The sequence below is a fragment of the Amblyomma mixtum genome, chromosome 2 (genome assembly GCF_055824585.1).
Source record: "Amblyomma mixtum isolate Tamu chromosome 2, ASM5582458v1, whole genome shotgun sequence".
Lineage (NCBI taxonomy): Eukaryota > Metazoa > Arthropoda > Arachnida > Ixodida > Ixodidae > Amblyomma > Amblyomma mixtum.
This window is the reverse complement of record NC_143013.1, coordinates 307,494,000-307,517,065: the sequence shown is the minus strand read 5'-3', so window position 1 is coordinate 307,517,065 and position 23,066 is coordinate 307,494,000. Positions and strand designations below refer to the sequence as shown.

The following is a 23,066-nucleotide window of genomic DNA, read 5'->3' as shown; positions in this document are numbered from 1 at the left end:
GTTACCAACTAATACATCCAGTGGCAATACTAGCACTGGTTAATAAAAAGAGTAACGCGTGGTCTGTCGCCGCTACGCTGTAGACTGCGACCCAGTAGCCTGGAAATGCTGTTCTCTCACTCGACGTTGATTCGCTCTCAGATATTCAGCTCAGGAACCGTCACTGCGGACAGAGCGTTGTCTCGACGCGAGACGTATACCCGCTTCCAGCTGTCTCGTTTCTCTTCGTCTTGCCTCGTCTTCTGCAGCTGGCGATTATGCATACGAGCAGCTAGAGGCGAGATACGCCTCTCTTCAGTTTCCCTGAGTAGCAAACGCGCTCACGCAACACGCATCTCTAACGCCGCTGGAAGGTGAGCTGAACGTGCGTGTGAAAGGAGGGAATAGTGAAGACAGAGCGGCCGATTCGTAGACGGTGGGGAAACTACCTACGGTGGTATAAAGCACGCAAGTGGCAGCCGGCCAGCGTTTCGAAGAATTGCGCACATCCAAGCCGCCGCCGTCGTTCGAAGGCGTACGCTGAGATATTCAGGCGTTCGAAGCTTTCCACTTGATTGACCGGTGAGGAAAGAGTGCTCGCCGGTTCCTGCGATTTATTCTGATCAGTAGCTGCTCGTCTCACGCGGCTTCCTCGTGAGCGGCCCCTCAGTGAAAGCGGCGGTGCAGTGGGGGCCTTCCTGTCGCTTTCTCACTTGTGGGACAAAGGGGCGCGTGTCACCCGGGTACGTGCGATAATGGGAGGAATACATCTCTCCTAGGAATTTATGGCGCACAACAGTGTGATCCACAGAGGATAGATGCATGACGTCTTCGCAGCAGATGACGCAAACATATGCCCCCAACCTGGTTTTGAAGAAACACTTTCGTGACTAGTTTGTCACTCATTGTTACGCTCCCCCCCCCCCCCCTCCCCTTTCCTATTCCGCTACATCTTTCGACCATTTCTCTTTTTCTTTTTTTACCTTTTTTATTACCGCTTGTTGACATTTCTGAACTTTTCTTCACTGTTCCTTCCGCTTCCGTTTCTTGCTTTTTCTTTTTTAATTACTCGGAAATGAACTGTTGCCTCAACTGCGCATTTGTTCCAAGCGTTGTTTATACCTGTTTGTTTATTTTAATGTTGTTTTCTCATTACGGCTCTCATTTGTTCATTACGGCTGTGCTAGACCCTTTTACTATAGCGACACGGCTGTCGATCCATATATATATGTATATTTTGTGCACTGGCTTGTACGTTTAAAAATAATGTTTTGAATTTGACCTTTCCCCGTTCGTTAGTTTTGCGTTAACGACCCTTGCACTGGAAGACTAATTGAATCCTTCATTCAAATTACAAACAAATGGCAACGTGATCGAATAGCGTGCGTGTAAGCTAGTTGCTTGTTTGGTCAGTACATTAGCGATTTCCTATCGCTGTTCACTACTGTATAGGCAAGCTTTATTTCTGCGATGTATGTTGCTGATCTGTGCTGACCGTGCGTCTTGAGTGCTATTGGCCTGATACTCACCTGTTACTTTTTTCATCGCAGCTCTGAGGTATATATATGCATTCGACAAGAAAATAGCAAGAAATTCAGACACTTTCGTTCCCTAACGGCAGTACGTCAGGAATGGGGTCCGACCGAGTACAGAAACAGGGGTACCCACGCAGAAACAAAAGTAGCCAAAGAAAGGAAAGAAAAGAGAAGAAAAAAAGGGCCCTGAAGGGGGACAGCAAGCGAAATGTACCAGTCAACCCTTTCGCGGAGAAGGAAGTCGGCGTTTTCGGAGCAGAATGTGCACTCTGTAACATAGGCGCCCAGTCGAACGGAAGTCCTTGGACTTCATCATCATCACTGAGTTTCCCCATGGCGGCTCAGGAATGGATATTGCGTAAATGGGAGCAGCGAGGAGAGCACGCAATAGCCAAGAAGGTTAAAGCCGTTCAGTAAGAAAGAAAGGTTACATGAGATTTTATTACCCAACCAAGAAGGTAGGGATCAGGAAGGGGCTTGAACAAACGAGCAGAGGGGACACATACGTGATGATATACTGCAGAGCTGTCTATCTGGTACCTTTCGTTAAAACAGATCCTTGGGCAAGTTGGTAACTCATTTTCACCGGAACAGCGCGCACTAAGACACAGACACGAAGGGAGAAACGGCACATCGCCTGGTCTAAAGACGCATGCGTCAGTAGCCCCTCTTTATCGATCAGTTCAAAAGAATTGGCATTTTTAGTGAAGGGGAAATGATAATGTTGTTATCGTCCTTCTTCAGCGTGACATGCATGAATTGACTATGAATCTATGAACGGATGGTTGTTTTCCTTGTGTTGTTGGAACTGTATATATATGCCTCGTTCCAAACAATAAACACCAGTTGAAAGTCAGCGCTCGTGTCTGTCGTGTCTCCCTTCGTGTCCGTGTCTTAGTGCGCGCTGTTCCGGTGAAAATATCTGGTACCGTTGTACCGCAGCGCAGCCAGTGATAAGTATTTCAAGAAAAGCTATAGAAAAGGTCAAATAAGTACCTCCCCTTTCGCCCAAAAATGGAAACGGTTTTCCCAAAAAAATAATGCTTTTGTCTGCATAAAAGTAGTTTGCGTCTTCCTTCCATCCTGATCTCATGACGCATCGTTTCTCCTACGATCAGGGATAATATAACGATTCTATTCAGTTTGGTATACAAAACCGGTGTTTCTTGCCTGTCATAACTGGCCCATGTCCCGCCACATCCTCCTTATCTCACTCCAATAGCTGGTCACTCAGCGCCCCCTATCGTTTCCTTTACATAGGTAACTCTCGCGTTGTCCTTAATCTAATTTTATGCTATTTCGTCAGCTCCCAAATCTTTGACCTCACAAGTAATGGGCACTGGTAGATGCAACTGCAACATATTTTCCTTTAGAAGAATATCGATAATTAAGGTGTCGTTCACAACGAGACAATGCCAACTAAGTGCGCAGCAAGCTTCAACCCATTCCTCTCCTCGTAATTTCTTTCTCGTGGTCTGCATCCGTGGGCGACACTCTTTAACCTATATAAAAGTACTTCCTTGCTGCTGCCAGTACTTCACCACCATTTTTATTTATTTATTCATTACGGTCCTACAGGTCCCCTGTGGGCACTGTAGAAGAGAGCATGTTACGGGCAGCGAAAAGCCCAACTAATAGTTAAATTTGAAAGCTGTTGTTCATTTCCCCGACTGTTGAATACAATATCAGTATTCTTCTCATTTTTAAGCCCGTCGCTCCTCCCATGTGTCACCAACTAGCCCAATGCCAGGCGTTCAATGGTTTCTGTTTTATTCCTATGGCTCGGCAAGTGACCCTCATCTGCCTGGCCAGGTGCCGAACCCGCCACGCCTCTTTGGTAAATGAGCCTTTTGTTCGCGGCTCATTGAACAAACCTCATAAGCCTTCCTGCCTCGAGCACCAGGCAGCGTAGTTTGCCGTGAGCAGCTGCGTGATTCGTGGCATCTCGGCTTCCCAGAACAATACATGGCCGCGTTCAAGTGCGGACAACTTTCAGTGCGTGTTAGTGGTGGGTCTATCACCTTTAATAGCTATGGTATATTTCAATTATATGTCATAACTAGTAACATCAAGAGAATAAGAAGCTGATTCGAATAACCTCGGAGAGTCAACCTCGCCCACAAACGCAAGACCTCGAGCTGTGGATAAAGGCTACCAGCAGAGAGCGCTTAGCCCGTCAAATTCTGAGCGCTCGAGGAGCCACATAACGCTACAACGCTCCGAGCCGCTTTAATACTGTGATTCGCTGTCAAGTTTTAATAAAGCCCTTGAGCTTTACTTAACGATTTAAACTAAAATTAAAATAAATGTGAATGTTTTATGTTTCAAACCAACACCTGCGCTATGCGGCACTCTCTCTGGGTTAATTTCGGCCGATCAAGGGCCTTAACGTTTACGGAAGATATAAGTAGTATGTGAGGAGCGTTTTCCTAATTCGTCTTGGCCGAAGAACGGTTGGGTGTCAACCCACGACGTCTTGAGTTCGAGGTTGTTCCTAGCGGCACTGGCGGGGTGTTTCTTACGTTTCACTGCCGGCATCAGCTCCACCGAAGCGACTTGTGCTTTAGATTTAATTAAAGTACCTTCACTGTATGCCAATCGTATAGCTCTAAAGGCGCTCTCTCACCGCTCGTACAAGCGCCTAGAAATGTTTGTAGCGGGCACCTCCACCGTTTGTGGTCCAATTCAGTGTCGCGAAGATGGTCTGAGAAGAAGCCGTGAGGAGGATGCGGAGGAGGAAAACAACTTTTTATGACCAGTTCAAGGGCCTTGTGAAAAGGAGCACTTGCTCCGCTGCGACCCGTTGGTGGTCCGCCGAATACGAAGGAAGTCGAGCACTCCAGGAGGAAGGGGAAGGATGTGAGAAAGAGGGAGAAGTAGCGGCAGGTGCAGAACGTGCTCTGTACGCGCCCTGATCACCGGAGATTTGGCGCAGGAAGTTGTTTCACGCCGACCGAAGTTGCGGAGCATCAGCGGCGTGGGAGAGTGTTAGTCCGAAGCCTCTGTCTAAAACGCCCACCTCTTCCGCAGGAAAACAATTCCTTTCAGAGTCACGTGACACCTCAGGACCGGTGTTCGGAAGCAGAACACTAGGCAGCAGGTTCGCTACAGTACATATAGCCCAGCCACCTCGCCGTGTCTCGATCTCCGTCGCGCTCATCGCTGCGCCCATACTGCCAGCCCCGTTGTTCGACACCCTTCCCTCTCCTCCCTGGGCCGTTGTTTCGCTTCCGCTGCCCTCGCGAGCGGCGGAGCCAGGCACGCGGTGGCGGCGTTATTTCCGTCTTCAGCCCGGCGGCGGTGCCGACGACGACGAAAGAGCGCGCTAACCGAGATCGCGGCCGCCGCCGCCGCACTCAAGGTCGACCTCGCACGCCCATCGAAGTGGGCGAAATCGAGAGATCGGCCAGCTCGCCCCGCAGCCGGAGGTCTCGGGCGCCGTAATGAATGCCCAGCGCGCCCATGAATGCTTTGCAGCTGGTTGCGACAGGGACAGCTACTTGTATCAATTGCCAACTGCCGTTGAACTTCGTCAAGACGGGACATAGAACGGAAGAAGAGAGAGAGAGAGAGAGAGAGAGAGAGAGAGTGTGTGTGTGTGTGTGTGTGTGTGTGTGTGTGTGTGTGTGTGTGTGTGTGTGTGTGTGTGTGTGTGTGTGTGTGTGTGTGTGTGTGTGTGTGTGTGTGTGTGTGTGTGTGTGTGTGTGTGTGTGTGTGTGTGTGTGTGTGTGTGTGTGTGTGTGTGTGTGTGTGTGTGTGTGTGTGTGTGTGTGTGTGTGTGTGTGTGTGTGTGTGTGTGTGTGTGTGTGTGTGTGTGTGTGTGTGTGTGTGTGTGTGTGTGTGTGTGTGTGTGTGTGTGTGTGTGTGTGTGTGTGTGTGTGTGTGTGTGTGTGTGTGTGTGTGTGTGTGTGTGTGTGTGTGTGTGTGTGTGTGTGTGTGTGTGTGTGTGTGTGTGTGTGTGTGTGTGTGTGTGTGTGTGTGTGTGTGTGTGTGTGTGTGTGTGTGTGTGTGTGTGTGTGTGTGTGTGTGTGTGTGTGTGTGTGTGTGTGTGTGTGTGTGTGTGTGTGTGTGTGTGTGTGTGTGTGTGTGTGTGTGTGTGTGTGTGTGTGTGTGTGTGTGTGTGTGTGTGTGTGTGTGTGTGTGTGAAGGGGGAGGTGTTTTCGTGGTGTCTGCGGAACACCGCTCGCAACTACAAGGACCTCCCAACGTCAGCTGCTGTGTCTTTTGCAGCTGGTACACATCGGGGAAGTCTTCTGTAGGTGATGGACTGAGTGGAAGCGATAGAAGCACGAGGCGAGCGTTGGTGTGGGGAGCTACGTTCTCATCGTATACGCGAGGCATCATTTCCGAGTAAAATCACCCGGGAACTGCTTCGTGTTTTCACAAAAGCCGCCGGTAAAGAAAAGGTCGCTGCGTGTCCCCGGAAGAGCCTGTCGCATGTGTACGCTATCGATTAGAGAAGCGAGACGGGACTACCGCATACTCTCATCTCAGTGTACGTCCGCCAGGAATTCAGTGCCTGCAGACGTTCTTTCTCCTAGTGGAGAGGATGTCTAAGTAGCCTTGCAGTTTCCGGTTCTCCTTTCCCCTGACTCCTTCCTCTCCATCGAGCACGTAACGGCGCACGCCGCCCTTATCTGGAACAGCACGAAGAAGGGGCGCATATCGGAGCACGTCGAGCGCACTCTGAATACCGGCCTCGTGGCTGTGCTGCAGGCGACAGAGTCGCCGCTGCGCACTGGTTAGTCTTTCTTCACCCTGCCGGCGACCCAGGGTGGGGCTGTGGTTAGGGCACTAGGCCGACCCAGCCGAGATTGAGGACCCGATTCTTGGACTGGGTGATTCCACTCAGCGAGGTCGCCGAACACTCGCCGAGCTGTGTACGGATGCATGCGCAAAACTGTCTGTTAACCCTGCGGGACACTGTGAGAATAGAAATCTAACAGGCATGTTGATTGGATGCCTACTTATCACGTGATACCAGTGCTCCAGGCAAAGGTGGTAAAGTTTTATATGGTGCAAAAAGGGGCGCCTCTATCTTGGCGAACTATGGTTTTGGTTTCGGCACCAGCGTCAAAATACCAAATTATTATATATGCTGTTTGTGCACCGAAGCAAGGACTTCGTCTTAATTATTTTATTCGGCTTAATTAAAGGGACCCATGAGACACTCATGGAGCGGATTTTCCTTCAGCGTTCCTTCCAGTCATCCGACCTCTACACCAGACCCCTACATCGGGACTAGTTTATTTGTGAGACCACTCGCCGCACTTCCTGTGTACACTGCAGAAGGAAAGCTTAGCGCACTCAAGTGCGTATCATGGCCAATTAAAAAAAAAATTCAAGAAAAATTATTGCGTCTATACGCTTTTTGAAAGGTGAAATCTGCTGCCCGCACCCTGTATTGGAAAAAAGCTGTTCACACTTGAATTGTTGGGCAGTGTGGACAGAATTCAGGAAAAACTGAACATAACGACACAAGCAGATTGCTCTCTTCCGACTGGCCGAAAAAGAAACAGAGCTCGCATCTGATTGGCCTAGCATCAGAACAGGCTAGGAATGCCAAGAGGGGCCCCACAGTCCAAGAAACGGCGTCATCGGAGGAATTCATTTCGAGTTCCTTGCTTGTTCTGGACATGAAAGTTCACAAACACGACACAAGATGACTTGCAGTGCAGTGACTTGCAGAGATGGTAGATGATAGGCGACTACATTGTCAAAGAACGCAGCACTACAAATGTGGACACGGCTCGGTTACTCGTGATACAGAGCAAAAATGAAACGGAGTTCTGAACGGTATACATTTGGCAATGGTAAGAGAAAATGTTGTCGTTTCAGCAAGAATTTATGTCGTGACAAGAAAGTCGTTCCGAAATTGCGGTAATAATTTCTCTCGTCCTGAATCCGGCTTCGCGACTCCTTCGTATGCATTACCACACGGCCACATTTCTGTCGCTGCAAGAGGCATCCGCGCAGTGCTGTCGCCACGCCGAGGACTTTTGACGCCGTGCGCTATATTGCGAGGTTGCGTTAGACCTTATTTACAGGCTTCTTTCAGGTTACGAATTTTTATGGATTTCGAATGGCTTCTTCCAGAAGGCATGCGCGAAACCCCAGATTGCACTCACTGCTCGCCGTTTCTTTTCTACACTGGGGATTGAGGCTGCTTAGTACGTTCACGACCACTTATAAGGCATCCGGCAGCCACTGCACTTACATTTAACTTCAGCAGCCCAACGGAGACAGCTTACTTAATATATGCATAGCATGAACGCTTGAAATATTTCTCTCCCCTTCTTTCCTTGCGACCACGTAAATTCAGCCATATTGTTTTTCCTTCTCCATTTTCTTTCCTGTCCTAAATGATCTTTATTGCTGTTTTATCGTCTGGAACATTGTTTGCAGATGGCACTGTTGTCTGATTGTTTTCGACGAGCGTTCAGAAGCCTTTCTTACATCGGCCACATGAACTCATCCGTATAGGGTCCTTACGAGTCCTCGTCGTCAGCATGAAATCTTAGCGAAAGGTGGTGTCATCTAGGATGCCCTGCGAAATGTGTCGCTTCTCGACATCGTTGTTGTGCGCTCAGAATTTCGGAGGCGAAGGGTCGTCTTTGTAACAAGAAGCACCCACAGATGGTCCCGGTTGGCATTAGTGGAGTGGGTAAACCTAACTGCTTGTTCGAATAAGCACGAACATTTTGCAGTGCATGGCAGCGGAAGGCAGGGAGAATTATAATTACGTACGGTGAAAGTGCATGCAGAGCGCCTACGTCGTAATAAGCCCCTGTTATGATGTAGTTGAAAAGTACTATACAGGGGTTAGTCCTTCGGAAGCAACTGCCTTGCCATAACTAATTATCCCTCCAATAGCAACCACCTTGGAAACTATACAGCAAAAAGTCATCAGCCGCATTTGATATCCCCGCGACTTAACCGTTCGTTGGAAGTACCGAATTGAAATCGCTTATATCGGAGCACTACAAAGACGAAACAAACAAAAACAGAAAGAACAGGACGAAGTACTCAATTTTTTATCAAGCGCACAAAATATAACGTTACGTGCCCAGTCCAGGCCATGGTGCAAAAACAAAACACAAACAACAAAGCGCACACTACGCAGCAACACGAGTCAAAAAGTAATCACAGACGTAAGACACTTTTGCTGATATAGCCGAACCCCGCGTCCGTCAACAATAACGATGATTTGCTCGCACATTGTCAGCGAACTTTTTATTTCTGTGCGTTTTCGTAATCTCTCGAGCCATCTCGTCTTTGAGCTTCCAAAGCACAAGCGTTTTGCGGAATAACTACGGGGTGCATTTGAATCTCTCTGCATGATCGGGCAAGTGCGTCCTCGCGCCATCATCAAGTGTCCTTCAGCGCTCGCGCGGATGCATCATGGTCTGGACGGCACATGCAACGTTTTTCGCATATATTTTGTACATCTAATAAGGAAAATGTGCAGTTCACAGTGAGAACCACGTCCTGTCCTTCCTGTTTCTATGTGTTGAACTTAGCAAAGCGCAATTAAAAGACAGGGGCATAGAAGAAGAAGCACACAGGACAAATGCTAGCACATTTGTGAGCGAACTTTTTGTTTCTGTACGTTTTCGTACTGTCCTGTGTGCTTCTTCTTTTATGTCCCTGTCTTTTAATTGCGCTTTGCTAAGTTCAACATGTATTACCAACTCGCCGAACTTTCTGCATTGCTTGTTTCTATGTGTTTCTTCGTGGGGCTCCGATGTCATGGATCCCTACCAACTCGCCTAAATTTCTACCCTTTTGTGATCGAGTGGGGTATAACGTTTGTCCGCGGCATGTTCGACCGTGTTGTGGCTTCCCTTGCTTCAAAGCGTTCAATATGTCCTCACAGTGCTTAGCCAGCCTTGAACGTGCTTGAGTGCAGTATGCCACCAGGTCATGCGGTTTAATGTGGCCAACTGGGCGTAGTTCGGAGCGGGTGCTATCATGTAGTGAGAGAAGACGGTACAGCCATCGCTATCGGTTCCTCCCCCCAGAGGAGGCACAAAAGCCTGGAAGTTCTTGCTGTTACCCTCGTCCTCAGAGGAAGTTTCCTTTCTCGAACGGAAGGAACGAATGAAGGAAGGAAGGGAGGAAGAAAGAAAGAAGTAAGGCTACGGTGCGCTCTCCCGCTCTGATCGCTTTCTCCTTGCGATCAGTTTGCACGGCCGTTAAACGATCCGCGACCGTTTTTTTTTTTTTTTTGTTCGCGCCGGCGAAAAAATAAAAGAAGGCTTTTTCAACGAGGAACGTGCCCGGACGCGCGGTTATCAGAGAACCCGTCTCTTTCTCCTTCCCGCCGTTTGTGTACCCGCCGGAGGAGCGCGCACGCGCGCGTCTATATGCAAAGCGACGCCTATGCCGCGCGCCGACTGCTACGTGCGCGAGGTACACCATTCGACCTCGCTTTATCGAGCGATCCACCGGCACGATGCGGATGCTCGACCCACCCTGCACCATGGCGCCTCATATCGCGGAGGCCGCCTTGGGCTACTCTGGTTTTTATTCGTTCTCTCTCTCGCTTTTCGGAATTTACTCTTAATCCCTAAAACGGTGCAGCATTGTGAAAGGTACACCTGGCGTCAGACAATCAGGCCGCGAACTTACAAAACTGTTCGCACCGAAGCACGGTTGCGAGAGGTCGGTGCCTGCCCAGCGACTAATCACCGTAGTCAGTAATCATTATCGTCATCATCGTCATCCATTATGGTACAAAAGCCTTTCCCATTTCAGCAAGACTTTCGTTTGAGCTAGTTGGTTGTAGCACGTTGAGACAAGTCTGGCGCCAACTTCCAACTGAGTTTATTGTTCGAAAAAGCCACTTTATAACCACATGAGCCAAAGATACCAGCAAATATTCAAACAAAAAAAGAGAAAAAAGTTGACTTACCAAACGACAACCTGCCAAAACGACAGAGGCAAGGATTGCAACGTTGGCAATGATCTGCTAAGATTTCTAAGTCCGCTAAGCCCTGTCTTCTGTGTTTGTCTCCGTCTTTTCGCGCCAGTACGCTTGTGTGCAACCTATAGGTCTCTCTCATTTGTCTGCATGTATCCTTGTTTGGCGCTAGCTGCGACCATTATATCACACCGAATTTCTTAATCTTAATCCCACCCAACTTTCTCCCGCTTTCTGCTATTCGGTTTCCATCTCTTGGAAAATCCATTCCGTTACCCTACGGCGGAGCAGCGGTCGTCGGCTCTCCAAACATGGCTCGCTCAACCGACGACGCCATGTATAAAACATTGCACTAGCGTAATAGACGAGGCATAAAAGGGGAGTTCAAAGGGATTACCTCTGCATAATGTTTCAGAAGTCGAATCAATAGCAACCGCATCTATCTGCTTTAGCAGTATACCAGACCATGCGCGCGGGCAAATGGAAAACCATTCACCCACGCGACAATATTCTGCAATCTGCCCCTGTCCGCCCGACATCGGCTCCAGCGTCCACGGCGCTGCACCGTTTACAGCGAGGACGGATAATCGGCGGAATGAGAGCCGAGCCAATCCGAGCAACGACGACCGCGGTTAGAGCGACCTATTCTCTGCTGCCGCGAGGATAATCGTGTGCTGGGACGAGTATAGTTTTCTTTAAAGGAAGAATGCGAGCCGCGAAACCGGGAGTGGAATCCATCCGAAGGACGCGACTACCCAAGGGTAACAAGGACAACACGATGAGAAGGATTTTATAGCTCAGATCGTCTGCGGCCGCAGCGTGCACTGCCTTTGCACGCTTCTAAAGGCGGGGCGCCCATTCCGTCTCGATATATCGCCGTATGCAGACGAAGTGAAAAGATGGCAACGAAGACGTTTGCTACGGTTTTTATATCTTTTCTTGCTTCGGTTTTAGTTTCTAGCTGCAATGCCTACTTGCGAAAGAAGTACTGGAAATTGTTACAGAAACTGGTTAACCGATTTCCCATATCGCCCCCTGTCACCACCTTCTGGAAAAGTAAACTATACCTGATTTTCTCATTGTTTTCTTCATCATTCGAGGTTGATTTTGCAAACTGGCGCTAAGAGAAGCAATTGGGTTCTTGAGTGATATTCCTTACCAGAAGCAAGAACGTATATGGTCTTTTACAAAAGTTCACAGGTCCCTGCAGGCTCTTCAGGAGTCGTGACAAAGGACAATAGGTAAGGCGGGCTGAGCCAACGCAATCCTAGCAAAAAGTAAACTATGTCTCACCCTCTTCAGAGTAAGGCAAGTTGTCCCGCATCCTGTCAAAATGCCTCAAGAAATCTGTCACACGGCTTCGGGGACAGCACTCATACATGGCCTTGAAACTTTGACGCAGCTATGAAGTGAATATCTTGGTTCGGCGTAGCTTTATTATATGCAAGAGCAGTTATAGGCGAGAGCATATTGCCATATATATGCGTTGCTCTAACGATTTCACCTTCTGCACTTGATTTTCGTTAATCCAAACTCTAATTATGGAGAGTTCTTATCGAAGGGAGCCGTTTTTTTAACACATTTCATACTGACAGGGCCGAAGCGCCAGCTTGAATAAACCGGAAATTCGAATTAACGAGATTTCGCTGGGAGCGAGCGAGCGTGGCTATTCTCGGTCCTCGACGCTCTACATAAACACCGCGATAAACAAGAGGCGGCAGACGACATCGACACGGACGCGCTCGCTTAGCACTCATAAAACAACAAAAAAGCGAAAGAACTTAAGGCAAAATAAAAAGAACAAAAAAAAGATAAGAGGGAGCAAGAACTCTCCACGTGCAGTCAACAAAGGTAATTCCATTAGCGGCGGTACGTAACACGCGTGAAACCAAAATTACCCGCTTGCGCAACGTGTGAAGACGACGCCGCAGGGGAACGACAACAGGCGGCGCTGCTGGCACAAGGCGCGCTAAGTTGTGTGCCTCGGGGGCATTTTTTGGAGGCCTCGCGTAGGGGATTGAGGAAAGAGAAGAAATATATATAAAAGAAAAAACGACAGAGGCAGCGCGGTTGGCTCGGGAAAGTCTTGGCGGCCGGACGACGGTGTCATTATATAGCACTCGTTGTGCACTTATATGCGTATACGACGCGGGGGGGGGGGGGGGGGGGGAAGGGGGGGGGGATCGCACCCGCCGCAAGAAAACATGAAAAGCGCGAGCAAATGCGCAGCGACCGCAGTGGCAGTCGCAGCACATCCGTGAAAAAGTGTAACCACGTTCGCTACTCTGCGGTCGGCTCCTTTTCAGTAGCCGTCTATTGCAGAGTGTGCACGCGCAGCGAAACTTGAGGCGAGGCTGTTCAACGGCGAGAAAGCAAAGCACAGTAATTATCCTTTCTCCATCCCTCTATATTATATTGGTTTATGATCTCTCCTTTGCATAGTTGCACAGGTATACAGGTGGATTCAGAGCGGGTATAATAGAAAAGAAAAGTGGATGCACTAAAGGGATGCACGCACAACTATTCACAAAAATAAACACGCACGCGCCAAAGAGCGAGGGAAATTTATGCGCAGATGCGATGCGTCCACGTTTGCTGACGCGACATAAGTGCAATCAAGCTCTCCAGTACGGGGAGCAATGCCCACAAATGTTGACTAAAAAAAGATGAAGAAAAATAGTGAAATACGAGAAAAGCTAGCATGGTTTTTCTTGTGTTGTAATTCACTTGCAAAAGGTTTTTCCATCATGCTTAGGGCATTAGGCAGTTTTTCCTCTTTCCACATTTATTTACAGCCGCAAGGGGGAAAACTGTCGTTTCAGGTCCCATACGGGTCCCGTGTTCCCGATAAGACGAATGGGTAAGGACGCAGTTTCGAAACGTCAGTGTCATTTTACATCTCTTTGTTTATTTGACGTTTGTGTGTGGGCATCTGTAAATAGCTATGCTTCACCCCAGTCCAGGCAGGACTTTCTCGAACCCTAGACCATGGGATGTATCCATGAACGAGCTTAAATCGCATTCGACAATGAGAGCTTCGCGACTTCAATTAAGCGTTGCACAAGAAACTAAAAAAAAGAGTACTTTCCCCGCTCGCACTTGTCTGAATCACATCATTGCAGGCTTGGGGAGAGCTTGGACTTAGTCATTGCTGCGCTTTTTGCAAAACACTGTGTGCAAACAGCGCAAAGCGGTGTCTAAAAGAGGAGATTTTTGAAAGCGGTTCGAAAGAGAAAAAATATGCGTCAGCTTATCATCTACAGACATTATTATTTAATAAACAAATGCCGGTTGTTTTAGTCACCGAGGCACTGACCTACAAAGTGTGACCTATATCAGTAAACTACCAACTTGGAGATAGCTTACTACTATCGGACGAAGCCAAGGGCGCAGATATGACCCATACACCACTCAGTATCAGTTGGTTTTAATCGAATCTTCTCGGCCTTCTAATCTGATGATAACACTGAGGAGGTGTCAGAATGTAAGACATGTTTTCGATGCGATGCTAAAGATAGGCGACTTTCTTGTCCGAAAGCGCGACAGAACTGGTGTTGGCCCAGCGTAAGCGGAGATATGACCAACTAGTTCAGTTCAGGACCTTTGCTTAATCAATCAAGTGGGAAAGTCTTAAATTTAGTTAAGGTATTTCGAATACTACAAAGGCAGTAAACTCGTCTATTGCGCGTCGCATAATTCCACGGGGCAAGCAGAAGCCGGGGCTTTTCGGAGTGTGCAGTTCGTACGAGCTCACTAATCGACGCCAAATTTCTCAAAGGCATTTCCTTCGTTTGACATTGGCTAGTCTCGATCAATGCATACGCGAGGTCACCCACACATTCTAATGTATCTGGCTTGCTGCTCTCGAAAACCGCAGAGGCCTCTGCGCTGTAAAGCGCAAAAGTCTTTTAAGACAATGCCGCAGTGTTAAGACCACATAGGCACGATGAGGGCCAACTCAACTTCATTGCTTCACAGACACAAGTGCTTGGGTGACTGAATACCTCGAACTATTAGCTTTTACCGGGATGGTTAAAAACAAAAGTGACCCAGATACTTTCACAAGGGCCGCTATAAAAGTCAAGTTCGCAAACCCAAACGAAAGGCAGAAGTCACAAAGAGATAGTTAAGTGCAACTGCTGGCACTCAGTCCTCGTGGGCAAAGAAAATTGTGACACCGCGCTGCATAACTGACACGAAGAAATTGATTTCATTTCGCATTGGCCTTACATTCCCCAATTGTCAGCCTACTTTTTAGGTTAGACCAAACCCTGCAAATCAGACTTTTCAAACTATACAAAACATTACTCATAAAGTTCATAGAGAGCCAATAGTTACAGCTTTTGCCGATAGTGCACACGGTTTAAGGCTTTGTACGCTTTTTGTAGACTCCTCTTTTGTGAAACCCTTTCCAAAATAATTCGAATCGATTGCGTGTTCGGTTTAGACCTCCAAAAGAAAATTGTCTATAGGATGTTAATAGCCAATATGCAGTACCTATAGACTTATGGCCCCAGGTGGTCGAAATTTCCGGAGCCCTCCACTACGGCGTCTCTCATAGCCTTAGTCGCTTTGGGACGTTAAACCCCATAAACCAACCAACTATAGACTTATGACCTTATATTCTTCAGCAGACTAATAACTATAGAATGCATGTATTTGTAGCAACGTGTCAAGAATCAAGATCGGTGTCAGGTATGAGACTTCATTGAATCACTCCGTATTGGAACCACGACCTTCAGAATGAGTGCGACGCTCTACAAGTGTCGGTGCACAAAGAAATCAGCTGCGCGCAGGCTTTGCCTATCAAACCATCGAAGTGCGGCGCACACTTCATTGTACCTTCCTTTAGCTCGAAGGCTCCGCATATAGGTACAGCCCACCGCAGCATCACGGAAAAAGCTTTCAGGTCGACTCTATACACTTGCCCCCGACCCTCAAACAGCGGCACTACGATGCCTGCAGAACAATGGACGGTTTCGCCAAGGAAGGCAAGCCGGTATCCGCAACAGAACTGCGCTGCCCGCATACGAATGTGACCTCCCGAACTCGCCGCCCGGCAGGTGATAGATGCATACGTGTGGGCGCCGCATCGCGCCTCCGAAAGCAACGCCTCTGCTCGCTGTGACCGGGGTGCCCATAAACTTAGCCTAATTGGACTGCGGGACGCGCCATCTTCCTCGTGCGAAACGGCGGGTCGGCTGAACCCGGACGTGCAGGCGCACTCCATCAATGTCCGTTCTTTCATTTTGTTTCTACGGAGAGACAAGTGTGGACTACGAGAGAGCAAACCGATGGAGGGCGTTACACACCCGTCGCAACTCTGTATAGTACGCGCCCTGCTCTGGACACACGCTGTGTCTATTCTCGTCTATTCTGCCGTCAGCCAGGTGAATATAGTGTACACGAAGTTAACTCACGGAAGTCTGCTCGCTGCCGTTAGCGCTCGCCCGAGATTGCAACGACGGGAACAAAGTTGTACTTGAGGTACAGTATTTCTATTTATCCGTCTGCCTCACCGAGCCCCTGTAATGTTTTTAATGCATAGTAGCATGCTTTGTAATAAAGTATCTCTCTAAATACTGAAATGTATTTATTAGCCATTATTAATTCTATCAAGAGGGCCCTTATTTGTATGATGTAATTGCTTACTAGGAAGGAATTCATTCTAACGTGGGTCGTGTAGGACTAGCGGAAGCCAAATCAAAACAAAAACTTCCCGCTTAAAAAAAAAAATATCATGTGAGTGGTTTTCATCCCCAAACGCAAAACTGTTTTCATTGTTTTGAAACACAACGGGGCGGAAAACGCGGCATGCAGATCGAAGGCACATACGCGCATTAATTTGCAAGTTTCCCAATGACAGTTCATCGTGCATCTTAGAGAGAAATCCTCGCTGTCTCGCGGAACCTGGCGTCTTTCCCTCTGAGTCTCGCCCGTCGTGGTCCGGCATTCCAGCGGTCAGTTAGTAAAGCAGATGAAGCTACGCGCCTCTACTGGAGCTGAAGAGGGCGTCCGTTGGCGCACGTACACTGCGATATTAACGCCCACTTTTTGTGCACATGCATTAAAATTGCTGTCAAAGTGCGCGATGTGCATCAGATCAATAATGGTGATGGTCTTTCTTTTTTTTTTTATCCGTTTGCGGAGATATAGCTATAATTTTCTTTCGTTATGAAATCAGGCCTGAGCACACAAAAAGTAAAGCAGAAAAACGGCGTGACGACGACTCCGAATAAGATATAAAAGTACCGTCCAGTACTTCTGCACACATTATGTATCCACGCACGAAGGATTCACACGCAGCCCCATACACAGGATTCATGGCAGAATTTCAAAAGCGTAAAACAAAAAAAAAATCTAGTCATATTCAAGACAAAAGCGTATACCACACATATCGCACGTAACACGTATAAAACCACGACTCATGTCAGTGATAGACAAAAGCGAATTAATGTACACGTCTTCCTGTCACTGTTAGACGCATTAGGAGAAATCAAACGAAGGCAACGTGCGCAGTGCAATGTAAGTAGGACAATACTGACAGTGACCGGCTGGTTCCAATATATGCCTCGCCTTCACGACAATGACGATATGGCTTCATGAACATGCGCACGCGTTCAGCAGAACCTAGTGCTGCCTAGCGCATTCTAGTGGTCGAGGAGGAAGAACGTTCTTCGGTATTGCAGTAAGACGACGACGGCTTGATGAGTATAAATAAATGCGTTTTTTGAAGGGCCCGACAACAACTAAACTATGGGTCTGCCCTTCTCTGGGGCCTTCCAGGTTCCGGCACCTTGGTTTCTCGTTGGTCTGCACAGCATTCTCTGTCGCGAGGGCACAGGGATCCCATCAGTGGTGTATCCATTCCGCAAACTTCTTAATGCCCATATAAAAAGCGACTCACTGAGAGCTTGATGAGAGTTAAGAACTGTTCGCTTGCAGCCAGTTCACGCTGTAGGCCGTATATCTTACGCGCTGCCCACAAGACGACAGACCACCGTCGCAAGCGAATACAATGAGCCTGGTATACCAGCTCCTTTCTGCATAACTTCAGCATTGATGGCCGCTAGGCGGAAGTGCGCAGTTAGGCGTCGGCGCACACATAATTGCGCCCATATTGTGATGCGGTCCTCCGTTCTCCTTCAATTATTGCGTGCAGGGCCGGTACCAGGCTGCTCAGCCGTTGGTATTGTCTCGAGGTCTCATTCGCGTAGCAAGTCGAGCTCTCCGTACACGTCTATTTCATGCAACTCCTCTCACAGTGCACTTCCTTGACTTAGTTTATTTTTTCAGGCAAATGCCGACCGAGGGATCGACTGTGCTTATAGAATACCATTAGTCAATATTTTGTTTGTTTGTTTTTGACGTCCAAAAGTTGAATAATTCACTTGTATTCCTCAGTGCGTGACTTAAGGCGCGGTGTATTTAGCTCTGGAACCTGATTTGCATAATACGGGATGACGATTTCCTGCCACCGCAGTTTAATTTCCAGAAGTGACGTAAGCGTGGTCTATAGCAGAACAAGATGGCCGGCCGGTCACGAGAGCGCGTGTGGCAGCGCAAACACCTTAACACCTTGTTCCTCTGGTGAACTTGTGACACCAGGTGGCACAATGGCGAAGAGCACGTTAGAAAACGCTTCGAAGTTGGAGTTCTTCGTGTATGCGCCATGCAGTAATGTCCAGGAAAACCTGACCTTCCCCGGCGCAACACCGTTCCAGAAAACCTGTCACAAGCGCACGCTTCGGTACGAGATGAAAAATGTTGTTCCAAATATATATACCCCGATATATGTTCCCTTCGCCACGTTCGATCCTTTCTGGACTTTCCAGGGCAGTCAACGTGCTCCGTCGAAGCACCACAAGCAAACCGTCGGCACTTTTTTTACTTCAGTGCCGCACGTCTCTCTTTTTCATTTTCGTCTCCTTATCTGTGTCGAGACCGAGAACACAAATTTAACGATCAATTCCCAGCACGTATATATGACGCAGGCTGAAAAGAACAAAAGCTAGTCATAAAGATGTATGGCCATGAATTATTTTAAATGCTCTCTTGGAGTGAACGCATAGGGATGTTTCGAAAAAAGAGCTTGCTCGAAAAAATAAAAGGGAATGGGTGAGGGAGGGCCAGACACCATCCGTTTTCTCTTTTTTATCCTCTATACATTACATGCGTATCTTTGCTGCAGACCTACAGAATTTGGCTACATATGGAAGCCCTTTCTCTACGATGTTGCATTCGGATCGAGAGTTCCATAACGTACAAGAACTCTTGAATGCGTATTCAGTGCTTCTTTCCAATGCCATCGCAGTAAACCCGTGTCGACACTTTAGTTCTTGCGGAGCGCAAAAGTGCTTTGGGTTCGCAAGAATGCGGATCCTTTTTTCCTCTCCCTACTGGGTTTCCTTCCCAGCGTAGAAAACATAGAAAACATTTTCCTTCAGCACTCCATGACTTCCCATGAAATGCAGCCTGCTTGCAGATGAAAAAATGCAAAAAAAAAAAAAAAACTGGAAGGTCGAGTCGCGTGGCCCTTTCGTTGGCGCCCTATGGGAGAGTGGTGAAACAAAACGCGTCTCGGCGCTTCAATTAGTGTATTTGTCTGCGATCCCGTCCCCTCACAAAGAAGTGAACAAGACGTCTAAGCAGCCCGTCAGACAAACAAGGAAATCGAGCGCAAGAAAGGTGATACGACGTCTCGTGCAAACATATTGATTCTCGCTTTCGCCGCGACTTTGCGGCGGAATCCACCAACACCGCACTCAGCGCACTCATCCATTATTCATGAGCCGACACGCGACGCGCACACGCTCTCCGAAAAACGGGGAACGCGCTTCGTATATATATATATGTAGAACGTTCTTTTATGCACTCACCAAGTGGCTCGGCAGATCCGGATTCTCGAACGGGAGCGACCGGCCTGCTTCTTCTTCTTCCAAGTGACAATGACCACGAACGAGAGAACCGGCTCGACAAATCCGCCGTCGATCCGGAGACAATTACGCTGGACGTCCAACTGCTGCTTGCCTGCTGGAACGGGGCCGGCCGCGGAGCTCTCCCGATGTCCGATAATCCGAAACTGGGCGCAAAGCAGTCTCCCGCTCTGTCGTCACCGCTGAAGCGAGGATAAACAAACTAGGGGACACCACGCTGGAGGCAGTCAGACTTGTGAATCAAGCGCGCGTTCTTTGTCGAGATCAGCTCCGCGGGCGCGCGCCGATCTATTGGGGTCTTCGGTCGGGGTGTCCGCTCAACCCACTTCTTCTGGTGGCCGGGAAGATACGCAGAGCACCCCAAAGCAGCTGCGGCCGGTTGAGGAGAGAGTGAGCCGAGGCTGTTTCAAGGTCGTCTTTGTAGGACACGTTTCCCAAAGGCGATTCGCAAGTTGATGGTCGCCCCCGACTGACGGACGGACGGCTCTCCGGGTGCGGGCAACGAACGTCACTCGCCCCTGATTGCTTTTTTTTTTCTTTCTTTCTTTCTGTTACTCTCTGTTCCTTCTCGATTCCTCAAGTGCTTATTAGGGTCGTTTCACTGACTGCCGGAGAAGCAGAGCGCGCCGCCGCGATAACGATAGGCTTGCAATCGCTGCGGTCCTGGAGGTGCAGTTCCCGGCCGATTCGTCTCCAGGGCGATCCACTGCGCCGAGAGACCGTGCACTGGGTCGGAGAACAGAGCGAGCAAACAAACAAACGAGTTATAGAAATATGAAGCACAAACTCGTCTAGCCGAGTGAGTCGCCGCCTACAAATGAGTCCTCGGATGGTAGCTGATGCGATTGTACTAAATGACGCAGTGCTGGATCACAAGATTGACTCCAAGGGCGATGTCCTGACGGGTCGTCGGCCGGAAAGAAATTCCTCGGGGCTATTGGACTGGTTCTTTTTGCAATGTCTCCTGGACGTAGAATTTGTTGTTCTCAGAGCCACGGGTAGTGCAAGAATGACTTGTAGAGACCTTCGTCCGCAAAGCAAGATGGTCGTCTTCCTGGAGCTTCTTGACCGGTACCGTCCTTAGCAGTGTTATCTTTCACTCTGGATGCCGACTTCAAAGCGCGCGCCGTCGAGCCTCTCAATTGCGTCCTCGCTTCTGGAGGCCCTTCCGTCAAGCGCCGAACGAAACCCAGCGGTCCCTGTCAAGCTGCAGCCGGTCGCATCCGCCGCGCGTGCCCTCTGCCAAGACTTCGAACGTCGCAGCTCGGAACCGGTGAGGAGCGTGTTGGAATAGACGCGATGGTACGTCGCCGCAGTTCCTCGGCGCGTGGACGGATGCTGGGACGCACGTAACAGCTGACAGCGGCAGCCGCGGTAGGCAAGGGGAGCGCGCGATGCACACCGGCGTCACCTCCGCGCCGACTGCGGACTTGTGGCGAGAGGACGCTGTGGAGTGGGCCGCTGCGGTGGCCCTACTTTCCTCGGCCGCTTTTTTTGCTTCTTGCTCGGCGCCTTCTTCTCTCCGGGGAGGACCTCGTGGCGCGACGGGTGAAGTAAGCGCACGGGGCGAGAGAAGGGCGGGGGCCGCTCGGTGACCACGTCACGCCGATGAGAGGGGAGCAGGCCTTCGGAGCCACCGGGCCAGCAGCAGGAAAGCGCAGCGTCCCTCGGCTGCCGGCGTCGTACAACGTGCCGCCGCCGCACTGGCGTCGCCGGTATCCTGCTGGCTCGCGCGTGCAGGCCCTCCAGGAGCTCCCCCACCCCACTTGTTGCTGCTCGCCTCTTGTCGACCGCATGCTGCAGCAGACCTTTCCCAGCCTCACCCGCACGTGCCTTGGATGGTCTTCCTTCTTCTCTCTCTCCGCTCCCTTCAACTGAACCTCGAAATTGATTGAGCCTCTTTGTTGGTTTCGTTCATCGCACCCGTGCCTTCCGCGACCCGTTTCTCGATGTAGGCGCACCATTCTGTTCGCGTGCTCTGGTGCAGTCGAGAAAGAGCGCGCGCACGCTTGTCTGACGCGCCAGAGTGTGCGGGCCCCGGAGTGTAGAGAAGAGCATGCTCCTTGCCTGATCATGCTCTTCACGAAACCGTGGACTGCTGCTGAAGGTCAGTTGGCCGGTACACAAGGTCCTACATTGCTGGTGTTTCAGTTTATTCTCGAAGCTGCTGGCATCTGAAGATGGAGAGAGCTAAAATATTCAATATCGAGTCCCAGCTACCAGCTGTAATCACCATCATCATCATGGTCGTAATCAGCCTAAACACGTCGACTGCGGGACAAATGCCTCTCCTAATGAGCTCCAATTAACCCTGTCCGGCGCCAGCTATGGCCGCGTTGCCCTCGCGAACTTTCCCAACGTCATATGCCCGCCCTATTCTTTGGCATCCATTCAGATGCTTGCCTTCCCTTGGAATCCACTCCGTTACCCCGAAAAACCACTAGTATACCTCAATTGAAACGAGGCCACGTGGAAAGTGTAACCACGGGATCACATATGGGGTCACGTGGTTACTGTTTTGGTCCATTTTACCTTCATTGCAGACAGACGCGCCCTTTATAAACGTAAGTAGTAACAGCTAACGCTCTTAAAAACAGAGTGCGCTGTGCTCCGCACACACAGCCAGACCTTGTACACAACTGTTACGCGTTGTGAACACATTGCACCAATAATACAGTATATAGGCACAAACACGCGTGTAGTGTAAGGTCACCAGTGGCATCATACACGGCGCCGTCTAAAGAGCCACGTTATGAATGCGGATTTGTATGCATCGAAGCAAAAGGAGAAATATATAAGGAGCGTACCAAGGTAAGAAAAATAATAATAGACAATGCAAGAAGAAATACCTAAAAGGAAGGTGAACGATAACAAGAAATGAATACCAAATGTGCAACAAAAACGGGAACTAAAGCATCTCCAAGAAACACTCGAGTGCTGGACACTCCATGTCATCCCGGCTCAGGCTATTTTATTCCCGAACGATTCGTGCGAAGAATAAGTTCTTGAAATCTTCCGTTCTGCAAGCAAATGATTTTGTTTCTCGGAATGATGTGATCGCGTTAGACGTTGACTGACGTGTCAGTGTAGTGATCTTTGTTTAGATTTAGCTTGGCGTGCTAGATTAGATCCATATATTTTCGTAACGCCTTCTTATCTTCTTATCTGCAGTGTTTCTAAGTTTGCTCTTTCGAAAAGTAAGCTTGGTGATTGCTGCCATTGCAGAAGTTGTTTGTTCGTAACTTCAGTAATTAAGTTAACGCCGCGTAACTACTTAATGGAAAACTTCGTATGTTGCAAGTGCTTCAAACGCCATACAATAAGTATTTTAAATTAAGTGCCATCTGGCGATAGCTTGAACTACAAGTTACTGAAACTACAATTGCAAATTACGTGTAAGTTTCCGCTTTCTTTGTTTTTAGGCAGCGAGAACGTTGGAAAAAAAGAGCTCCAAACGCCCTCGGTGAGATATAGTAAGGGATTAAGCAGTTCTAATCCCTTGCATGCTCTCAACGATCGCACTTATTTAAGTAAAGCCAGCCGGATCCTTCAGAGCTGAAAGTAGGTTTAGTTCTAAACAGCAAGGCTATCGGAAGTTCTAGACTGTCCTCTCTCCTGAATTAGTCAAGGGTTCCAAGCAATGCCAAACGAACCTTCCTAGGATAACGTCTGCAGACGATTGCAAAATGGTGT

The 23,066-nt window shown here is 48.9% G+C and overlaps 1 protein-coding gene across 1 annotated transcript in view; it reads right to left on the bottom strand.

Annotated features, from left to right (window-relative positions):
- The window catches only part of LOC149364866 (carboxypeptidase D-like), a 123,011-nt gene extending 102,191 nt beyond the window's left edge, over nucleotides 1-20,820 (bottom strand). Inside the window, exon 1 of the mRNA XM_089574811.1 lies at nucleotides 19,317-20,820. The gene's annotated coding sequence lies outside the window, so the exon portion shown is untranslated. The remainder of the gene's footprint in view (nucleotides 1-19,316) is intronic.
- Between the last annotated feature and the right edge of the window lie 2,246 nt (nucleotides 20,821-23,066).